Source organism: Empidonax traillii, unplaced genomic scaffold, assembly GCF_003031625.1.
Source record: "Empidonax traillii isolate 1590-97213 ecotype Southwest subspecies unplaced genomic scaffold, ASM303162v1 scaffold159:size1039807, whole genome shotgun sequence".
Classification (NCBI taxonomy): domain Eukaryota; kingdom Metazoa; phylum Chordata; class Aves; order Passeriformes; family Tyrannidae; genus Empidonax; species Empidonax traillii.
In genome coordinates this window covers 924,544-944,899 of record NW_020955352.1, presented here as the reverse complement: position 1 = coordinate 944,899, position 20,356 = coordinate 924,544, and the positions used below count along the sequence as shown (strand labels likewise).

The window sequence follows — 20,356 nt, the reverse complement described above, 5'->3', positions numbered from 1 at the left end:
CGGTACAAACTCAAGTTGGCTTTCCTATGTTAGATCTTATCTTAGTCTCATCCCTCTTTTTATGGAATAATAAAGCCTCTGAATTTTTTCTTTTCAATTAACTGCTGTATCTGGATGCCACAGACTTCTTAGAAGAGGTAAGCGCTGGCCAGAATGTCTCGTCAAAGATCTGTATAATCCAAGGGAATGTATATTAAAACACAAGGAATGACATCACTTCTGTTCCTTCCAGATGATGAACCAGAAAATCATAGTGATAAAAGAGAAAAATTCTGACTATACACCTTTCCCCCTCCCAACCCCTCTGAATGCAAGACTCGCTCCAAGGTTTCCCACATGGTTATTTTGGTCTACAGGTGTCTCCACTAATAATGTGGAGAAGGGAAATTTCCACCATGTACTGGGCTGAGACCTATTGCTCTGCAGATGTCCCAGTCAGTGGGAAGCTAAACAGTCCCAAAGGCATATTGTCGTCATGTAATTCCTTCTCACAGTGAGGGTTACTTTAGTGGTTTCTTGTGTGCTTTGCTTCATAGTCCTATGTGAATCAGGTGATGAGAGCTCCTCTGGGATGCTGTCTTGCAGTCTTCTAGATTAATGTTTCCTTTGCTTAATTTAATTTACATTTATACCATTTCTACTCACTCAGACAACCCTAAACTCTCTCGCTCCCTGGTGCTTCTGCACCCCCGAAGTTCTCATATGCAATTCCCATGATGCTCTTCACAGTTGTTATTTGGCCAACCTACACATGCTGTAATCCCTTCCAGCTTTTTTATCATTTTATGTTCCTCTTTTTTTATTTCCCTCCAAGTTGTTGACATGTACCTAGCACCACGTTGTCCAGAACTGAACATGTCTTCGAACTGCGGTCTCACCACTATATTAAAAAATGGGACTATTGCCTCTATCTCTGAGAAGAGGTCTCTGCCTTTACAACCCCAAATTAAATTAACTGCATGATTTTTGCTGCCATATCACATTGCAAGAATGTATTAAATCTGCTGTCTACTGTCTCCCCAAGGTCTTCTGGTATTTCTGCTTTCAGTGCTTGAGCACAGATGATTCCTCTCTTCACCTCAGTTTCTGTCTTTCAGTAGCTCGTATGTTGTACCTACTGCCTTTGTAGACACGTGGGATCATTCAGGGTTCCTCTTTGAGGAACAGCAGTGTGATTCCTTACACATAAGTAAATTCTCTCTATTTTTTTTAGCATGAAGTAGTCTGTCTCCACCATTTCCCTTCCAAGCTGTCCTATGATAATCTGCCTCAGTGCAATTAAAAGGCATGTTACTCCTTTTGGTTTCCAGATTTTCCTATTTATAACTGTATAGAGCGCTGGCCTGTATGTTAATAATCTGCAACAATCTGTTTGAACGTCGCATACTGAGGATCACATGTTGAAACTCCTTTTTTTTTCTGGAGAAAGGAAAACGCTGTTCTTTCCTTAGGAAATTTCTGTCCCAAATGTCAAGAATATGGATTAGCTTTTCTGTGCTGGGGAATGACATAGTAAAATGTTACTTTGTGCGGGAGACTATTTCTATGGGTGGCTCAACACTGAAATTAGCTTCCCTGGGAAATAAGGTCTATCGCAGTAACTGCCATTGTCCTCATTTTCTCTGGTATAAACGCAGAGCAACATGAATAGAGGAAAGGGGAAGAAAACCCTCACGAAACCAAAACACTTTGCTCCATACATCATTTTCTTCCTGGGGAGAGAACAAGAAAAAGAAAAACAAACTCTTCATATGACAGATGGTAGTCAGATCAGCTAATGCAGTTCTAGAAGGTACTTGGATATTACGTTTATGAAAATAATATAAGAACTGATACAGAAGGGAATACATTTTATCATATTCTACTTCATAGATAAGAGAATATGGAAGAATCGGTTAAGGCAGGCAAGACATTAAAAGTGGTATTGTAGCCATGATGGTCTAAAGATCCTAGGGAAGCAAGGCTTGTGGTGAAAGGTAATATCTTGTATTAGATCAACTGATAGAGCTAGGAAAAGCAAACAAGCTTTTGGGCTCAGGGTCTCTTTATCAGATCTGACAGAAAGCAGCAATATTCAAGCTAACTACAGGTTAGATGCAATTGCTCTTAGTTTAATCTAATTATATTAATCAATTGGACCACTTGAGAAAAAAAAGGAGCACCTATGAAGCGGAAAGGGGTGTGAGCAGTGACTGACAGGCTGCTGTGTCTCTGATGGAGCACGAGTGAAAAAGGGTTGTTTGTGCTGGTGACAAAGGGAGAGGTCAGCAGGGAGGCTGTAACCGGCTAGGGAGGCAACAACTCTGTTAAATCCAAGAGCTTTAGTATCAAGGGATTATAAGTTTTAATGCTGAGCTTTAGCTTTTAGGAAGGTTCTGTAGGTCTCCTTTGGGGTAAGGATTGATGGGTTCAAGTTGTTGCCGTCTGACAAATACTCCCCTAATGTCCTTTATTGGCTGACTGTATGCGTTCATTCTAAGGCAGGAATTATTTAGTTTTGTTCACATAGTTTCTGTCGGGGTATCTCATGTGCTGGATGAAGTGATGAACTGTAGAGATTTGGGAAGAGTACATGCAGGAACAAAGAATTTCAGCATTTTGCTGTGGGATGAAGGGCATTGATGCTGTCTGTGAAGCAGTACGGGCGTATTTCATGTTTGATGCTCTGGTGGTATCTGATTCTATTTCTTAAGTTTTTGTCTGTGGATGGATTTGCTTCCTGTAATGAGTTGCAAAAGGGAGAGCCTGAAGGTTAGGAGAAGGGACACAGGAAAAAAAACAACCTTTCATGGACAGTAGTTTAAGAGATTATTTTATGTGTGGCTTTTAGCATGGAATATTATCACTGTCAGGAGCACGTGGTTGAAGGAGGGAATGCTACAATAGAGATAAAATAACAATCAGAAAAACAGACTGGCAGAAAGCTAATGTGGTCAGGAAGCTAATGTGCCAGTCCCTGTTAATTTTGATAGCACTAGACAAATAACAAACAAACCTTGATTCCTTGAAAAGTGATTTTCCAAAATTGCTGTTGTTCCTGTCATATCTTTATTGCAGTAAATTCATATCTATTTTATGGAAGAGTTACTTTGGTGGATAAAGCAGATTACCAATGTGCCACTCAGAGCAGGTGCAACAATATCTGCAGGGCTGGATGAATCTCACAGCTTTTCGGTGTGTTGTGGATGGCTGCTGGTCTTATTGCATCTGCTTTACAGAGGAAGTTGGATGCTCTGTAGGTTCTTGTGTGTGTGCTGGCTTGCGGGGTGCCATTTTTTAATGTCAATTATGGTGTCTAGGAAGCTGATGCCACTGTAGGAACAGTCTTGGGACTGAGTAGAGCAGCAGGGCAGTAGAGCTCATTGAATATGTGGTAGTATCTCATGAAGCAGTCTGAGGTTTCCTGAGGTGTTTGCATTTCTCATAGAAATGTGACCTGTGTTTCCTATACAAGGCCTTGCTTGGTGATGGTACCTTTTTCAGACTTGGATTGTGAAGAAAAATGGCATATTGGGGGATAAAAAAGCTGCAGGAAGGTGATCTCTCTGCCCCCTACTTAGAGTTTGGCAAATAAAAGGAGATGACTAAATGCCATCTGAAGAAGAAAGCCGGATGCTTGCTGCATGATGTAGCAGACACAAAAATTTCACATGGTTCAGAAACAAAAATACTGAATGCATTATTAAGCAAAATCCCTTGAGAGATGTTAAATACGAAGACCCCAGCTGTTTCTCCAGCAGGGAAGTGCCTGACCACAAGATCACCAGGTCACAGGGGGAGTCATCTTGGGCCGCCGACTACTAGGGTTTGTCTGTTCAGCACTCTGGAGGCAGGATGCTGATCTGACTGTTCTTCTAGAGAAAACGAGGGTTTTTTCTCTCTTTCATTGTGAGCCCCAACTAGAAAGCATATAATTACATTTTTATTTACTTTCCTGACTGCTGCGGTAGGCCCAGGCCTGTGCATCAGGGCCCCAAGTGCACCACCAGCAGCCTCAGGAGGGAACAAGCCCCGTGCTCAGGGATCCGTGTTATCACCCCCGGAGCGGCAGTTTGGCGAGGTGACGGAATGGCACAGGACGGGGCGCAGGGCCCGGGGCAGCGCCCGCCCTACCCCGCCACCCCCCGCTCCAGGCAGGCAGCGCTGGGAGCTGCCCGAGCGCTCCTCGCCCTCCTCCGCGCCCGGCCCCGCCGCGGAGCCCGCCCCGCCGCCGGCTCCTCCTCCCCCGCCGCCGCCGCCGCCGCCGCTCCGCCAGCAGCCAGTCGGGCCTGAGACCCGCGCCCGGCTGCGGGGCCTGCGCCGAGCGCCGGCGGAGGGCGGGCAGGGGACAGGGCAGGGGAGAGCAGCGAGGAGGAGCAGCAGAGACAGAGCCCGCCGTGTCACATGAGCTGACAGGACTCGCTCCCGTTCCCGGTCCCCTCCGCGCAACAAAGACTCCGGAGCTCCTGTGCCCGCCGCGGGACGGGGCGGGACGGGGCGGGGCGGGGCGGGGCTGCCATGGGACCCTGAGGGCCGCCGGCCCGCACAGGTAAGCGCGGGTGGGGTGTGTGTGACCCCGGCGTGTGCGGCCTTTGCTATTTCTTTTCCAACCCCCCGGGGAGGGGAACCCGCCCCCCATCGCGTCCCTCCGCCGCCTTCCCGCGTGTGAAGGGCGGGCCGGGGCTCTGGGCAGTCCCCGCGGGTGGGTTTCTGTCCGGCTCGTTAATCTCCAGTTCCTTTATGTTACTTCATTTTTTACGGCGATCAAACAGTTAAAGCCGTGGGGGGTTGTGCATTGCCACCCCTCTCCTTCCTCTCCCCTCACCCATCTCCCTTCCCTCCCCCCCTCATGGACCACCGCATAGTGACCTTTCTGGCTGTGAAGGATAATATTAAGGCGATCTTTATTTTTGTTAAAAGCGCGGTCCTGCTTACGAGCTGCCTTTCCCAAGCCAGATTACTGCTGGCGGTGGTAGGCAGCCCCTCGCCCACCGGGATTTGCCCACTGGGGCCGTGGCTGGAAGTTGTTGACAGTGGCGGGGGTGCGCACGTGTGCCACACGCTCCTCGAGCCACCGAGGTTTACGACTGGAAACTCCCGCTGGGAGCCCCGGCAGCCACACCGACGGCTGAGAAACACCCCAGCAAGGCTGACGTCTGAAGACTCTGCTTGTTTGGGAAGCCCTCTCCCCGGGTTTTACTGCCTGTGGATGTGGAGAGTGTGATGCTTGAAGGGGTGCTGGGGGCGTATAGGTCAGGAGAAGTTTGTGGGTGGGAGAAGGGGGTCACGGGGAGGTGGGCTGGGGGTGCAGGAGGGGCTTGCGGGGAGCTGGGGCACCAAGAGTGATGGGAATGGGGGGGCTGTGGACAGCCTGGGCAGGGTGCTTGGCACGGCAAGTGCTCTCCCTTCTGTGTGTGTATGGTTCAGTGTGATGCTGCTGAAGGGAACAGTGTTATGTGTGAGGGATGGTGGGGTTTTATTTTTATTTTATTTCTGGCTTGCGACTCTCTGTGCTGTGATATGAAAATAGTCTGCTCCGGGGCATGGATAGCATCTTCCTTCGTATGCCAAGCGGCCACTGGCCTTGAGTTTTAACGAGGTAGCCCTTGACCCTGGAGGTGTCCCTTAACCCTCTTTCTTTCCAACTGGGAGTGTTCTTAGGGAAGGAGTCTCCCTCTGTGTGGTTAGTTTGGCTTGTGAGGACAGAGAAGAAACCGCAGTTCCCTTTCAGAGGGAGATGCTTGGCCACCCTTGATAACTGTGTTAAATATCTTCTCTTTAAGTAAAAATTAAATATAAGTGGAGCTAGGAGGTCAGGAGAAACAAGAGACCTGTTGCCAGGTGCTTGTGAGGGCAGAAAGTTTCTGGCGAAGCCATTTGTGTTCAGATGGTGGTGCAGGACTGTGGTTCAAGCAGTAGGAAACTGATGGCGTGCCATGGAAGGCGATGAGGAGTGTGGAAGCCAAGGGGGTGTGTAGCACCTTCCAGTGCAGCTAATATGTCCTGAGGTGTTTCACAGCTCCTCTCACTGCAGGGTTTGGAAAGAAAGGGAGTGCGTGAGCGAAGAGATTGGGCAGATACTGCTGTGAGCCTTGACTCTTCAAACACTATGAGTTAGCTCACATATGCTGCCCCCCACCCCAGCATTTTTAAGGAGTGGCATTGGGGTCCTCGTTGGGGTCCTTCAGGGTGAACCAGATCTGCAAATTTATGCCTATCTTCATGTTAGACGTGGACCTGGAGTTTATTTTTAATGAGGGCGAAAAATCTTACATAGTGTGACTTCAGTTAAACAAGCAAACGTTCCAGAACTGGGCAAAACTGTGAAAGTAGACAATTCTGATTTTTATTGTGCACTTTTCCACAACTCCTTCTTTTCTCAAGATTCCTGTCCCAACTTCCCTTCCTTTGCGGCTATTTCTTGGTCGTGGTGGAAAACAGAAAGGAACTTGTCAATAGCCAGCTCAAGTTCTGCTGCTGAGGGCTGAGAATGTGACTGTTTTTTAATGTAACCAGCGGTGTCACCAGGGTCTGGACTGGGACCCTGATAGTTTGTTTCATTTGGGTCATTAGCTGCTGTAGAAGAGTAGTAATTTTGGCTGATAACTTGTGTCTTCATGGAATAGGAGAAATGGTTGCTTTTTCTGTAGGGTGGATGGGAGGCTTAAAGCGAAAGTTCATTTGTCCCTTCCCTTCAAAAAAATGTGCAGCACATTTTTGAAACTGAGTCATCAGGTACAATTTATTTCAAGTATTTTAAGCTATTTGAATTTGATGCACTTTTACCACATGCTCAATGGAAATTGTTAGACAGTCTTGCTCAGATTTGTCCTGTCTGGGCTCAAAGAGGTAACGAGGGAGTTTCCTTGCTGTGGCCCTTTCTGATCTGAGCAGAGCAGAAGTATCTTATAAGGGGAGGAATATCTTGATGCCCTGTGCTCTGAGCAAACTGGGGAGGGAGCGTGCAGGGCTCTTTTCCACCAGCCAGGCTTGGATGCGCTGCCTCCCACTGACAGACCAGTGTTACCTTTTGGCTCTCTGAGCTGTGCTTCTTCAGAGGTGTAGCATAGGATCGGGCATGTGGTGTTTGGAGGGCAAATACGCTCCAAAGTCACTTTGTCATGAAAGTCCATAACAAGGATGCGCAGATTCAGGAAAGATTATTAGTGTCTGATGACCTGACCAGGATTGTGTAATGACACTGAGTAAGAGAGAAAAGGTTTTATATCCCGTAAACTTGGTTCTCGCTTCAGGGTAAACCACAAGGCTTTTGAAAACGTGTGAGTTTGATGGTTTTCTGGTAACTGCAAATAGGTGCAAACATTAATCACTTGAAACAAGTCCTTAAAAAGTAGGAACAGACACAGGTACAGGCTACAGGCAGGAAAGTTAAAGAAGAGCTAATTGCTATTTTTCAGTGTATTTTTCAAATCACATTTAATCCTGCATATATGGTTCTGCGGATGACCCAGCAGCTCCAGCAGTTTATTCATTTATTTAAAACAGCTTTGTAGTTCACCTTGAAAACCACTTCCTGCCATATGGTTATATTATTTCCCTATGCCACATTTTTTGCTAATTATCAAGACCATTTGCTTTAAAATAGGTGTTTTTAATTTCACAGCCTTGTCTGCCTCTCCTGCTTGATCCTGCCCTGGAGTCAAGAGGCTGTGTCTGTTCATTCTCCATGGCAACAGGCTGTGATTTACTTATTTCAATTTAATTAAAAAGCAGATATCAAATTCCAGGCATCTTATATGTTCCTTATATTAGAAAAATATCAGTGGATCAGTCTCCACAACAGATCTACCAACCTCAAAAATAAAATTCCCAGCCACCGGTTTCTTTCCCAGTCCATCCCCTTTGGAAGAGTTTAAGAGAGGGAGGAGTGCTGTGGCCTGTCCTCAGGTGGAGGGGTTGGGGGCTGCTGAAGCGGGGTCCTGGTAAGAGCCGAGTTCTGGACTCCTGTAGCATTGCTGATTACATTGGGGTGCCAGTTAAAACCTCAGCCCAGTATGTCTCCTTGTGCAGCTGTTGGGAGATTTTGGGGCTTGATGGGTTGGCATGAACACCCCTTCCAGACCTTGGCTGGAAAGGGGAGTGTGGGTTGTGTGCTCTGTGCGCGGACTCCGCTTGCTGGGCAGTCGCTACATCTGCTGAGTGTGACACCATTGCAGGCTTGAGTAAAGGGCACAGTGCGCACAAACATTGGCACTCGCTGCAGTGAAAATGCAGAGAATGACGATTCTGCTGGAAATATGATTGTGTTTATCAGCTCTCCCCATGTGAGATTTTACAAGTCCAAATCTTTTGGTGGTGTGTTTTTGGTCCATCTTGAAGCCTACCTATTTTTTGATGCATGCATGATACGGCTTTTGGTTTTAAGCTGGTCACAGCACAGAACCCACAATGTCCTGCTGGTTTAAGCATGCCTGGCATTTGCATGCAGGCTACAAATGAAGGCCTAAATCAGTATTCCAGGCTCTGTGGTTGTACAAATGCTAGTTTATGTTGGTCAGGGTTAAGGAAGCGTATGAACAATGACAGGCAGTTGCTGGCTAAAGAGAGGATAGGGTCAGGAGAGGACCTTGGGGGTGGATGGAGGAGTGTGGTGAATTTACTAACCTACAGATGTTAGGTTTGGTAGTAAATGGACAGAGTGGAACCCGTGTAATTAAGGAGTGCCAAAATTAACACTCCTTTTTGCCTTCCATACCAACCCCCCAATTCTTAATAGGATTATTTTCCCTTGAAGGGACTGTTCAGATGACTCAGCCTTTGGAGTACCTGCGTGCCGGTGGTGGTTGCTTCCTAGGAGAAGTTGTATAACTAGACTCAAGTGCTATTTCTGGGCTCTGCTAATGTGTGGAAGAAGACAAGTTGGCTGTGCATTTTTATTAAGCCTGAAGGAGCAGTTATCGTCAGAAGAGTGCCTGCACAAAACTGCACCTTTGGATTTTTTTTTTCCTTTAGTGTTGCTACTCCTAGTGCTTTTTCATAGCCACAGCTGGCAATTCTAACAACAGACGTAGGTTCTTGCTCCTCCTAGCCCTGCCAAAGCCCATGAGGCTATGTCAGAAAATATTGGATTCTCTCCTGGCTTGCTCATCTTCATCGATTAAAATTATGTACAGAGTTTCTGGCTGAAGATTCCTGATGATCATGCACCAACTGGGAAGACCTTCTCTGAGTCCATGAAGTTAGCAGTTACAGCATGTGTTTACTAGTAAAGCTGAGCATGTTTGGTCTGCGAGCGGTACATCTGAAATCTCATAATGTTGCTCCTAATAAAAACAGAATAAAACCAAGCAAAACCTCAAAGCAAGCTTTTGTTTGTTACTGTATTTAAGCAGATACATTCAAAGAATTTATAGCCAACTGGCAACATTCTTAATTCTTTATTACTGGTTTTACTAGGGTACAGGCATGATCTGTATTCTTTAAGAGTGCATCTGTTCCTCTTGCTTACCCAGCTTTGAAGTAGACCTCGCTGATATTAATTTCTGCATAGCCTGTAACCTCATCTATAAAATGAAGGGAATACTTCATACAGGCAGCTGTGAAGTTACATTTATTGTCTGTAAATTGCTTCTAGTAATTGAGCAGAGGAGGAGGAGAGAAATAAAGACAGTGGAGTAATATGGGCTTGTTTTTTTTAATCAAAAAAACGGCATTATTTTTGTTCATCAGATGATGTAGAAGCTAATGGGGAAAGAAAAATGCACCCTGAAACTAATTGTTAAGTTTGTAATGAAAACAGACATTTTTTTAGCATAGTGAAGGCAGCCATCTTGTTTGATAGTAACAGAGTCCAGTTTAGAAATACGGAGAATTATTGTTGGAAATCCTGCAGTACCTCTCATATTTCTGTTTGGTTTGGTTCTGCTCAGTTTTAATGTTGTTCTTTATCTACTTGGCTGCCTTCATCATCCAGTTCATAAACGCCTTGATAAGGAGAGCTTAATAATAGTTAAAACTACCTCGTTTAAGATTATTAGAAAACACCTCTATTGCAGCTTTTTCAGCTAGGGCCCTTGTTTTGTGCTGACCAGTATTTTTGTTGGGTGAAACTGCAGTTTAACGTAGGTAAAGAGGGATTTTCTTGCTGTGGCTGAACCGATGTAACCACTTGCCTGTCCTAAGAGGGGTGAGCACCCTTCCTCCTGGCTCTGTGGCCATATTCCTTGCCCTGTGCCTATTCTGGTGCTAAATGGATCCAGCTTGCCCAAAACCATAAAAAAAGTGAATTGTTCTCTCCTGGGACAGAGAGCTGAACCTGCTCACCAGGTTCAGGCTTGTATCAGGGCTGCCATGCAGGAGGGGCGATATTTGTTTTGCCGTCAGTGAAAGGCAAGGAATGAAAGAAAGGTGAAAATGGCCCCCCCCTTTTTTGGCAGCAGTGACCTATTAGCCTGGTTCACTTGTAATGTGAAGCCTCGCCCTCAGCCTTCATTTTCAGATCCCTCCCTTTCCCTCTACTCCTCTTTTTTTTTCCCTGGGATATGCTCGTGTGCTTCCAGATGCTGACTTCATTCCCAAACAGTATTTTCAAAAGGGGAAAAAAAGAGAAAAGGTTGAATTTCACTGCCTCTACAATAAAAGACAGACTGTAGTTCCTGAGAGCCCGTTGCTATGAGCCTAAGAATTATTATTATTATTAGGCTCATATATTATTATTAAAGGGCTCAAAAAATAACAGCCATAATCCTTCCTTATGAGGGGGCAAAAGGAAACTGCCTGAAGGGATAGCTGTAGGCTGAGTTTGTGAAAGTTCTTTCCCAAGCCCGGTGATGGCGGCTGTTTGGACTGAGGCCCTGGAGCTGATGGGACCAGGTGGTCTGGGATAAATGGCAAGAGTAGGGAAATGTCTGGAGAATTTTCTGCATGCCGTGTTGAGCCAGGCCTGGATTTGGATACCACGGCACCAGGAGGAAGTCTCTCTGTCTCCAAACTGTGACTTGCATTTGCCCCGGGTGCTACGGCCTAACTAATTTTCAGGCAATTGGGAAGGCCTTGTGGGACACTGCTGTGGTACGGCGCCATCTTGCTCCAGGGATGCAGGGAAGCCAGGACTGTGATGAAGCTCAGACGCCAGAGGAAGTGGCCAAGGCAAACTTTGTTTCTGCTGACTGGCATGGATAGCGTTCCTGCCTCGGCTTTGCTGTTGATGGATCAGTGTATCTGCATTAGCCCTTGCTGCCTGTGGAGAAGATGCGTGTCCGGGGAGACACATGCCCAAGAGTCTGCTTAGCAGGGGCACAGTGCAGGTCAGAGTTGCATTTGGGAGACTAGATAGAGGTCTCTGTTGGCCTACAGGAATTGCCTCATGGCTAAAGAGGCAGTTATCATGCCTGTCTGATGAATTTTATACAGCAAGAAGGTGAAGATGATGTCAGTGAAGAGCAGTGCCAGAGGCAGCAGGATGCAGTGAGCCTGTGCATGTGCGGACTGACCCAGCAGCTGTACCTGTCAGGAGGGGCAGGTTGCAGTCGGTGTGGTACGTAAATTAGAAATGTTTGTGCAGCCATTTTCAACTAAGGAGAGTCACAGGGAGGGATGAGGGAATTTGCTCCAACTTGAGAGTTGTTAGAGATTTGTTTCATGCTGTACTGCAGTTGGTTGGGTTGGGGTTTTTTAAGCGTTTAAACCTAAATTCTTCTTGTTGGTATTCAAAGACATTATGGCAAGAGAAAGATTATTGTAGGGTTGTGTTGCTTTGCAGGGTAAGATTATACACTGGGTGGCTGTTACAGTGGGTTTGTGTTCCAAGGATGGAGTGAATAAAGGAAAGAATCAGTGCATTGATATTAAATAATGATGCCACTGGATATGCTGAGCACAAAGTGTCTTTGTTTTCAAGGATATATTTTTTTTTTAATCTGACACATTTATAAGCCAGCTGCAGTATATTTTTTTTTAAGCTACATTTATAAGAGATGGAGCAATATAGAAAATGCTGTAAGTAATCTCATTCAGAAGTGTGTTTTTCTTCCATCCCCTTGCACATGCGTGCAGCCTCTGGGGAAGATGTTAGTGAAGGAGCTGGATAATCGGGGTCTTCTCTGGAGCTGCCATTGTTCTGATTGATGCAGTGGGTATTAGCTGGGGAACGTGTACAGATGCACAGGCTGTCTGGGGTTTCATCTCTGCAGACTCCCTTTTTTTCAGTCCTCCTAGATAGAGATATGTATCCTGGCACTTTAGTCTTCCACCTACATCTCTTTCTCTTCTCCTGTAAATACTTGCTGATTTTTTTTGGTGTGTGTTGTTCTTCTGGCAAATCTTCAACTGTGCTTATAATGGGTGACTCTCCTCCTTTGCTGCGTAACCTGGCTCATGATGAGGGGTGTTCCTGTAAGCCAGTCTTTTCCTGAATCTCTTTGCTGAATTTTCAGGCAATCTGACCAGTCTGAGGGCAGCTTATCTGCTGTTGTGTTGGTTGCTCTAGCGAAGGTCCAGGTATTGTAGTGGACTCCAGCAATGCTCCAGCTGCCCTTTGGAGTGCGAAGGAATGCAGTGAAAAAAGCAGCCATTTCGGGGTCCTGTTTGTCCTCAGACTGGAAATGCTGAGGGCATGAGAGTTCCTGTGTAGGACTGCAGTAATTAAATAGTACTGGAGGGAGAGGGAGTAGGAGAGCATGTGATGGTCATTTCAGATAGATTAACAAAGAGGGGCTATTACAGTGCCAACAGAAGACATCCTAATCTGGAGGTTCCTAGACAGGAAATATTTTAAAAAGCTATCCCAGAGAGTGAGAGGGAAGCCTGATAGGTCTGCCCTATAATTAATTGCCCAGACACCAGTGGAGGAGCAGCTTGAAGAAGGGAACTCGTATGTGAGCCGGGTGTGGTATAGAGAGGGAAATGGGAGTTTCCTGACTTTTGTTTGCAAAGCTCAAGTGTAGAAGGAATTTTAGACATAATAGGTGGAAAGAAGGACTAAAATTAACAGGTAACTCCGAGTTGGGTTTTTTTTTGGTGGTTTGTTTTTGTTTTTGTTTTTTCACTGCGTGCTCCTGGCTAGTGTTAGCTGAACATCAGTTGAAGCAGTACAAAGCATGCTTCAGAACTGGAGACATTAAGCAGAAAGAGAGAGCGAATCTGATTAGCTTTGCTTTTCATGCATTACGTAGAAAGATGGGCTGAAATGTGATTGCAAACAGATAATAGCAGCAGGCTCCTGAGGCACCACCACGACCCAGCATATGGGGTGATGGATCTAACCATGCCATAGAACTGTTTCTTGTAATAGAAGCCGCTTGTTTTTATGTTGTGGTTTCTGTTGTACTTTCTAATTATCCTATTCATCGCTGTCTGCCATTTTGAGCCTGGCCACGTGGGGTGGCTCAGCCCCCTGGAATGTGTACCCTGTCAAGCACTTCTGCCCTGAATAGTAACCGGACCTCTGGTAGCCAAAGGGTGGGAGGGAAGAGGTGCCAAGGCTTATTTCCAAGAATAAGGGAAGTAACAGCTGCTGCTTTTGCCACGCTGGGAAAGATGAGTGAGTGGTGGTGTTGCACGTGAAGTTCCTAACTTCCCTCTGAACATGAAAATATTGGGGTTTGTTGGAAAAACATTTCTAGTGACCTGAAAAAAGAGGCATCACTACTACCTATAAACAATAAATAAAAGCTGGCCTTGCTACACCAGTCACTTTTTTGGCAAAATAGCCACTGACTATGGAGCCACTTCCAGCCTGTGGCCTCTCCTCCACACAAAGCAAATGCAGCAGAGAAAGCAGGCAGGCAGAGGCTAGGCTGGTGCAGGCTGCAAAGGGAACTGCCGATAGAGCATCCAACACCCCTGCCTGCTGCTGGGGGAGTTTTCTGTGTTGATGTGATGATCCCCTCCCCAAAACAGCCTGCTTTCTCTTCTCTCCGCCCAAGACTTTAGTTGATGGAAAGTCTACAGAAACGTTTCCAAAGCTGGTATGGATCGGGGGAATGCAAATAGAGTGGGAAGAGCAGACCTCTCCTTAAAATGTCTGAACAAAGCACAGTAGCAAGCTTACGTGTGTATGTGTGTGTGTGTGTGTGTGTGTGTGTGTGTGTGTATTTTAAGGCTAGAAGGGGTGGGTCAAACTAGTGTTTCTGCGACCTTTTCTCAACTGTGTCTTGCCTTTCCTGACTACTCCTTCTCCTTGCCTGTCAGGGGACTTCCACTTCCTTCCTGCTGACCTGCAGGGCTGCAGGCAGCCTCCCTACCCTTGTGGCAGCTCCCAGCTCTGGCTCTGAGCCCAAGCTAATAATCCTGACAGATTTTACTGGCTTGTGCTCTGCTCCGTGCCTTGCTGTAGGGGAGACGGTGTGTGAGGCTGTGGTTTGCATGACTTTAGGCATCACTCTGGCCCTGGGGAAACCCAAACCGCGTAATGAGCACCGGCTGAGCCTCTGGTAGAGCCTGGCTTTGCTCAGCGAGGCCTCTTGCTTCCCTACCTGCAGGTGACTGGCTAGCACAGATGTCATCCAAACACACCTTCTAATTGTCCCTGGCTGGCTGGATGATTGCCAGCAGTATGGGGTTCGGGTGGAAGTAGGAGGTGTTGATAGCCATGAAAGGAAAAATTCATCATGTACCAGAGAAAGGTAATGAAGACCTCGTCTCAGCACTCTCCCCACGCATCAAAGCACACTTAAAAAAAATAGAGCGCTCATCTTTGACCCCCATTAATGACTGGCTTGGTCTGTGTAAGAGTTTTATGAGTCTGTTGCTGCTCCCACAGAGTTTAATTATTTAGAGCGTGAGGTGGAGGTTTGTGCTTTCACTGCTGATGGTCCAGGGTTCAGGCCCTCCTGGCGGGACAGGGGGTTGGTTACAAAGGCAGGCTGGCTGGGAGTGCAACTGCTTGCTCTGAGGAGCCTGAGGGAGGCACGGGGCTGCAGCTGTGTGGTCCTTGTCACGGCTGGGAGCGTATCCTTCTCATTGTGTGAATTCCACGTGACTGTGTCATGGTGAATTCAAGGTCTGTGTCCTTATCTTCAGGGCACTTAACGGTCTGGACCTGAGATACCTAAAGTGACTACCTGAGGCTCCTGGGTGGGCACACTTGTGGCAGATCCTGCTTGTTGCTGAGACCCCTGGTCAGTGCTAGAGGCTCCTGGGGCTGGTGTCAGACTTTGGCAACAATATATTATTTATCAGCCCCGTGCTGCAGGCCTTTCCCATTCCCTGTGGTAACATGCCTTCGTTTGCCTTCTTTCTGTGAACAGACCCCTCCTGTTTTCCCCAGATTCTGTTCTACACTGTACCAACCAGTTTTCCTGCTGTAAGATCCCATCTTCAGACTGCTGCTTCCTTCCCTTTGCAGTATATCAGCTTGTTCTTGCCTTTTCTACTTTTTCTCACCCAGCCCTTCTCTGCTGCTAATCCTCCTGAGACTTGGGAACACAGAACAGATGTAAGGAACAACCAAGGAACAACACTGATATGTCCTTTGTGCAGTTCATGTTCCCAAACAGGCAGACGGTCAGCTGCCTGATATCCTGCTGACCATTCAGCTGGGTTTCCACTTCTAGTGGGGAGGTACCTGGCTCTAGGCCGATAGAATGGGATATGGGCTGGTCTGATGTGTCAGCTGGCCAGCTGAAGGGTCACACTGATGATGCTCACCTTCTGGCTGCATTTGGAACGGGTAAATTCCTCTTGGAATTGTGCCGCCTCTTACGTTGGTGGGTTCTTAGGGCTTGCAGTGCTCATCAGTGCTGAAATGAAACAACAGCAACTGTTCAGTGCAAGACTGTAAGTGAAGGCTTATTTCAGAGCAAAAGTGGTTGGTATTGATGGCTATCGGCCAAACTCAGATCCAGATAAATTTATGGATGGACTGCGCAGCCTTATTTGATGTGGAAGGTTCACACTATATTTCTCATACCACGCACATCAATACTGAAAATGCCTATCACAGCAGACACCAGGAGCTAGCAGGTCCCCTGGTGCAGTGCTGCTGCTGAAGGCTGAGCTCGTTGTGCATGCTGGGGCTCACTGCTGTTTTCTGCTGCCATTTCTTACCACCCTGAGCTCGGGGACCACTTGAACCTTCTCCTTCTCACATCTGCTCTCCTGCCGTCTCCTTGTGCATGCTTGATCTCCTGTTTTCTGCCGTAGCAGGGGCCTGTGCAGGCTCTTGGTTGCTTGCCAATGGGCTCTTCATGCTGTCCCTATTTAGCCTGGTTTATCTCTTCCCACTCCTTTCCCTGTTCCTATTTAATTTCCTCTGGTATGGGACTGATGTTCCAGGCTGTGTTGGGAGATTGGATTGAGCTGAGATGGCAGAAAGAGGGTGGAGGGGGGAAGGGGCTTATACTGGTAGATGTGAGTTTATGTCATCAGCTCAGTCTTTAATATGTTGATTATTATGGGTCTGGCTAAATCAGCTGGATCTGCTAGACAAATGCATGTCCTGCCTCCATATTCTACTCTGTTTTTCTATTTTTTTTTTTTTCCCTGAAAATTAATAGGATTCTACCCATTGATGATTAAAACAACGCCTGGAGTTTTGGAATGGATCAGATGCATCAATCAAATGTTACCACATTGCACCCAAAGAGAGGAATGCCATCCAGCTGGGGGTAGGGTTTGCTTTTTCTTTGCCCCCATCAGTGTTTAGAGTTACTTGAAACCTTTTTTGGTTTTCAAATGCAATAACTTTTACTAGAAAGTATTGGTTTTCAAAATTAATTACTTTATTCTGTGAAAAATTGACCACTTTATCTTCTATTGTGGATATGGAGCAAGGTTGTACCTCTTCATATTCAAAATGTTGTTAATAATCTTGAGGCTTTGCAGGGCTTTGGTAAAGAAAACATTTCAGTAACCACTTCAGATATTTTGGGAGAGAAATTTTCTGTTTTAAATGAAAAGTAAATCTGTTCTGATTAGTAAAGAAGATGAAAATAACTTAATTTTTTTCAGAAATGTCGAAGTTCAAGTCGTTTGTCCCAGTTCTTGAAATTAATGTAAAACAGACCAATACCCCTGCATAAACTGTTCCCCTTGCAAAAGGGGAGAGGAAGTGAATAGATAGTAGGAAGCTGCAACTCTTTGTGTATTGCTTATGGGCATGTGGCTGCTCTGGCAGCAGCTGTAGCACGAGACCTGGAATGAAATAAAAGGTCAGTAAGAATGTAAATCTGGAGCCTTGCACAGGCGTAAAGCACAGGTTGCAGCCCAAGAAGCAAACTGAAGTGGCTTTTTGGCTCCCCTCCACTTGCTAGAGCGCAGCTACCCCATTATCCTTTCACTGGTATTGTCCCTTGGCTGTCTCAGCAGAGAGGCTGCAGAGGCAGAACACTTACCTGGCTCCCAGAAGTGGGATGGACTTTCCAGGTCAGGCTTGAGATGTGTGTTAGGATTTGTCCGGAAGTAATGCTGTTCCAGTGTTGCTCACTTGAAATGTGGAGCTCTTTATGCTTCACATAAATTTCCTGTTCTTCTTAAAATTGCTTTTGCTTTAGAAACGAAGGGTTTTAAAGCTGAGGGGTTTGACAGAGCGTGCTGCAGAATGATTCTTTTCTCCTCAGTATGTAAGTTTCCTGAATGAATGATTTTGAAGTAAAGTAGTATTTCCCTGCAGAGCCTTCCTCTGTTAAGTCTTTAGACTGTCACAGCAACAGCAAGACTACTAGTGCAATATTAATAATTTGTGTGTGTCCCTCATTTTGGACCTTTGTCAGTCATTTGAGCCTCAGCAGGCTGGAAGAGATGAGAACAGCAAGTACAAGTTTTGCTGCGTTCCTCTCTGCATACGTTAAGGTAGGCAGAGGATTTGGGTCTCCAGAGAATGTTTATCTGGAACCTTTTAGCAGTGCTAAATTTACAGAAGTAATACCAGAAAACAGCGCACCAGTGTCTCATTTTGGTCATCTCTGCACAGGGTTGTACTGCTTTTGTTGGACATCCGTAACAAGTGTGGTTCAGATGTTTGTGAGCTTTGCCTGATTGCAGTAGGTGAGGGAGAGGTGAACTTTTTATCAGTCCCTCCTGTGGGATGAACCCAGCCAAGGTTTTGCTGCGTATATATAATCAGCCCCAAATGTATCTGTGCTGTCACAGCTGCACATAACTTTCCTCCAAACTGGGCTTCGTGTCCTTGATTCTCTCCCTCATCCTCTTCTAAACGGAGGGAGATGGTCAGCTAGTCTGTGTGTTTCCTGAGTAGGTCTTGCTTGAGGGGAGGAGCAGAAGACTCTTTGAGCCAAATGAAAACCAGTCTTCAGAAACAAGGCAGATGAGAGGGTGTCACCAGAGAATTCAACTGGTTTAAATACAAACCGTTGGTGAATTCTGGAGTTTACAGCTGCAGGTTTGTGCTTGGTGTTAGCAGTTATCTGAACACCTTCCAGCTTGTCTGTTGATTAGGTACTTCTTCAAATCCTGTTGGAAGCACGGCACTGTGTTCCAGGGAGTTTTGGAGGGCCAGTGGTGTAGCATGCATGAACTAGTTGACGTGTTTCAGCAAGTTTTTGTTCTTGCAGGCAGGTACTGAACAGTTTGAGTCAGATTGGTCTATTTAAGTGGTATTTAGCAAGCAAGTAGTTTGCAGGAAGTTGGAGAGTTTGCTTCCCGTTTGTTGCTCATGGTCCAAAGTGGTTGATTCACCTCAGGCAGTGGGAGACCTTCAGGTTCTGTGCTGCTGGGTCACGGATGGATGGATGGATGGGTGGATGGGACTTTTGAGGAGAGAAGATTCTGCAAGGACTTAATCTGTATCTTAAGCTTGAAATAGCTTTACTGAGGAAAGACATTTCTAGAATAGTTGCTGGAGGAAAACTAATGTTTCTTAAAAATTGGATTGTATTATTTCAAATTCAGTTTTTGACTGTCTTGGCTTGGAAAAAAGTTTGTCTCAAAAATGACCCTGTGTGCAGAAGGATCTGCAGAGAGATTAACGGATAAGAAGAAACTGGATCTAAGTGTTTTGTGTTTCACTCACTAAAAGCACTTTTAATTTGAGGGTGAATTTTTCACCATGGTTTGTATCTTTGTATCTTTCAAACATACTCTCTTCCCAGATTCTCTATTTTGTTAAGTCTTCCTGAGAACTTGTATGCACAGTTTGAAGAAAACAGGATGTAACTAACTGAGTTTTCTTGAACTTAAATGTTAATACTTAAATTACATAGCTAAATGGCTTGGCTGCTGATAAATGGTTATAGTTCAGAAAGAAACTAAGATGCCTTGTTGGACATCTCGGTTGCAGCAATAAGAATATTTTTTTCCTTTTTCTCTTTTTTGGACTGATAAGCCAGGAGCCTTACTCCTGGCTCTGCACTTGTGTGCTTCATCTAGTATACACATGTGTTTGTAACAAAAGATTGCAAAGCAGCACTAGTTTCTTCTGCGAAACAGAGAGAATTGGAAAGATGAGTTGGGAAGATCCTCTTTCCTCTTCCTCCTTTTTTTTTCTTTACCCCCTCTTCCTCCTCTTTACAAGAAGTTACTTTAAATAGGGAGCTGTTCAGCAGGTTGCAACCAGAATTCTATAATAAGATCTCTCTTCGCTCTCCCTACTTTTTCACATGCAAAGTTGTGGCTGTAATTATATGACAGCTGCCCTCTTGGCTGACATGCAGCAGATTGAACTGGGGATCTCCAGAGCTAAAAGTGTGAGCTGCTACTCTGTGAGCTGAAGCTCTATAGCTGGAGGCTGTAATGATCTATATCCTTCGTGACTGAGTGTAGAAGGGAGCTGCAAAAAGCACTTGCTGAGTTACGGTGCCTACAGAGTACTCACTGTGTACATGGTTACTTCCCAGGTGTACTGGAGGCTTTTTTTGAGTGGTTTGTGATAATTGTATAAACTGTTGCCAACTCATGGGTGCTTTAAAATGATGCTCCATTTTGAAGCCTTTCTACCATAAATAAAATAACTTTACTAGCTTGTTAGTCAGGCACAGACATTTGTTGCTGTATGTGTAAGTTGTGCGAGGACAAGGGACCCAAATATTACTGAAGCCCTTCAACTCTAATGCAGTGTAAGTAATTGGTACCAGTATTGAATGCAGTATGAAAAATCCTGCAGCAACAGTGACGGTCAGACAAGTTTGCCTTTATGCTTTGCCTTTACAGTAGGTTTTTCATAGATGGCACCATGGGAGCTTTGTAAAAGCTAAAGAAGGAGAAGCTGGAGTTGTTGGAATCCCTCCTGTTTCCCAAGGACCAGGAAAACCTGAGCAGTGCCAAAGTTTGTCAGACTGAGGAAAAGTGAAGGGAAGCAGAACCATATGGAGCTTCATGAGTAGTGTCAGCCGTGGGTAGCTTCTGCAACCAGTGTTGTGGGAGGGGAAAAGTGTGCTACAAGTTGAGACATTAATTTTGAACTTTGTTATATTCCTAAAAAAAAAAAAAAAAAAAAAAAAAAAAAAAAAAAAAAAAAAAA

At 45.6% G+C, this 20,356-nt stretch overlaps 1 protein-coding gene across 5 annotated transcripts in view; it reads left to right on the top strand.

The window, feature by feature from the left end:
• The first annotated feature begins 4,301 nt into the window (after positions 1-4,301).
• TCF20 (transcription factor 20) overlaps positions 4,302-20,356 on the top strand; it is a 128,945-nt gene continuing 112,890 nt past the window's right edge. For 4 of the 5 annotated variants that reach the window (XR_003571366.1, XM_027885055.1, XM_027885054.1 and 1 more), the window contains exons 1-2: positions 4,302-4,528; positions 16,437-16,547. The gene's annotated coding sequence lies outside the window, so the exon portion shown is untranslated. The remainder of the gene's footprint in view (positions 4,529-16,436; positions 16,548-20,356) is intronic. The other variant, XM_027885050.1, reaches the window with a different exon arrangement.